The sequence below is a fragment of the Palaemon carinicauda genome, chromosome 20 (assembly GCF_036898095.1).
Source record: "Palaemon carinicauda isolate YSFRI2023 chromosome 20, ASM3689809v2, whole genome shotgun sequence".
Lineage (NCBI taxonomy): Eukaryota > Metazoa > Arthropoda > Malacostraca > Decapoda > Palaemonidae > Palaemon > Palaemon carinicauda.
The window spans coordinates 114,589,536-114,592,035 of NC_090744.1; positions in this window are offsets into that span (position 1 = coordinate 114,589,536).

Sequence of the window (2,500 nt, forward strand, 5' to 3'; positions counted from 1 at the left end):
AGATCGATCCTAGTCTGGGACCTTGAGTTTAAGTTGTTTACTGGGGAGGCACTGCTGTGGCTGGGCACCACAGTGAAGGAGGTTGGGCTTGCCAGCCTGACGTTCTGGTGAGGATTTATGCTGATGAAACTGAAACCAAACACCTTTACCTTTAGTAAGCAGGACAATGCCCTAGAGACTATATATATATATATATATATATATATATATATATATTATATATATACTATATTATATATATATATATATATATATATATTATATTATATATATGTATATACTGTATATATACATATATGTATATACTATATATATATATATATATATATATATATATATATAATATATATATATATGTATATATATACATATATATATATATACATATATATATATAATATATATATATATATATATATATATATATATATATATATATATATTTATATGATCAGCACCTAAGCTCACTCTCCACCCAAGTTAGGACCAGGGAGAGCTAGGAAATGACTGATGTATGACTCAGCAGATAGACCTATAGCCTAGGCTCCCCTAAAATCCCCTCCTTAGCTCACAAGGATGGTGAGGTTGCAGCGACCAAAGGAACTAACGAGTTAGAGCGGGACTCGAACCCCAGTCTGGCGTTCACCAGTCAGGGACGTTATTAAAGCTAAATCATTTTTATTATAGTACAACAAACAAATTTAGTTAGTGAGCGTACTTTTTTTCTGGTATGCTATCTTTTTTTTTCCTTTTTTTTTTAGTGAGCGTACTTTTTTCTGTATGCTATCTTTTCTTTTTTTCTTTTTTTTTTTAGTGAGCGTACTTTTTTCTGTATGCTATCTTTTATTTTATTTTTTTTTTTTAGTGAGCGTACTTTTTTCTGTATGCTATCTTTTATTTTATCTTTTTTTTTAGTGAGCGTACTTTTTTCTGCATGTTATCTTTTATTTACTTTTTTTTTATTTTATATACTACTTATTCTTCGTTAGTTTCACTTTCAACCAACCGGTTTTTTGCAATCACTGTCACCTTCGATATGGGCTCTTTAAATTTTGGCTATGTCCTTGCATTATGCTTATAAAATCCAGCTTTTGCAATTAGGGTTGTAGCTTAGCAAGTAATAATAATAATTAATAATAATAATAATAATAATAATAATAATAATAAATAATAATAATAATAATAATGATAATAATAATAATATTAATAATAATAATAATAATAATAATAATAATGCAAGTAATAATAATAATAATAATAATAATAATAATAATAATAATGCAAGTAATAATAATAATAATAATAATTAATAATAATAATAATAATAATAGAATTTGCATAAATTCTGGCTTTAATAACTTTTCTATTAGAATTTGCATCAAGAATATATCAATAGTTAAGACATAACTCAGGCTTTTTTTTTTCCTGTAGCTTCTATAAATGTATGTGATTATCAACTTGAAGATTTCATTCAAAACTACACAGTATTCAAGAAGTATTATTCCCTCTGTGACCAGGATGTGGAATGATTCTTCCTAATTAAGCAGTTGATAGTGTGAGAAGTCAACTTAAAAAAGAAAAAAAAAACATGAGTGAATACTTATTGGCAACAATCAGCTATACGGTGATTACCTCTGCCAACGAAGTTGGAAGGAAGTTATGTTTTACACCCTGTTTGTGTGTGTTGTGTGTGTGTTTGTTTGTGAACAGCATCCTGGCCATAATTTTAATCGTGGAGCAATGAAAATTGCAGGGATTAATTGCTATGCAAAAAACTGGAAATTATTAAATTTGGAAGTTTCAAGGTCAAAAGGTCAAGCAAAATGTCCAATTCACGGAAACAGCCATAAGTTTGGACATCGTTGTCACAGAGACTTCAAACTTGGTTCATATTTGAGTATATGAAAATCCACTCCAATGAATACACGTTACGGTCAAAGGTCAAGGTCAGGGGTCCAGCAAAAAGTCGAGAATAAGCTGCCACAGCGGAGGTCTGCGTTCTACTGAGTGCCCCTCTAGTAGGAAAATATACATTACAACCGAATTTGTATAAGAGAGAGAGAGAGAGAGAGAGAGAGGAGAGAGAGAGAGAGAGAGAGAGAGAGAGAGAGAGAGAGAGATTTCTTTAAAAAAATGTAGCTGTATTTCATGAATTGAAATGTTTTGGGAAAAGGAGAGAGAGAGAGAGAGAGAGAGAGAGAGAGAGAGAGAGAGAGAGAGAGAGAGAGAGAGAGAGAGAGAGAGGGTGTTATTTAGGAAACTTCATGAATACATTCGTCATCATAGTAAATATCTTAAAAATATGTTGGAAGAGATTTCACGGTACAACAGATAGTAATGAAGGTAATTTCAGCCTTGCAAGATAAGAAGTCGACACTCCCGTGTTTTAAAAAAATGTTTAATTGTTAGGAATTAGGAGTAAAATATATAGCTTATAATAAGGATAGGAAGAGGAGAAGTATCGGTTGTGAAATGACATGTGGCCTTCGAAAAAAAGTAT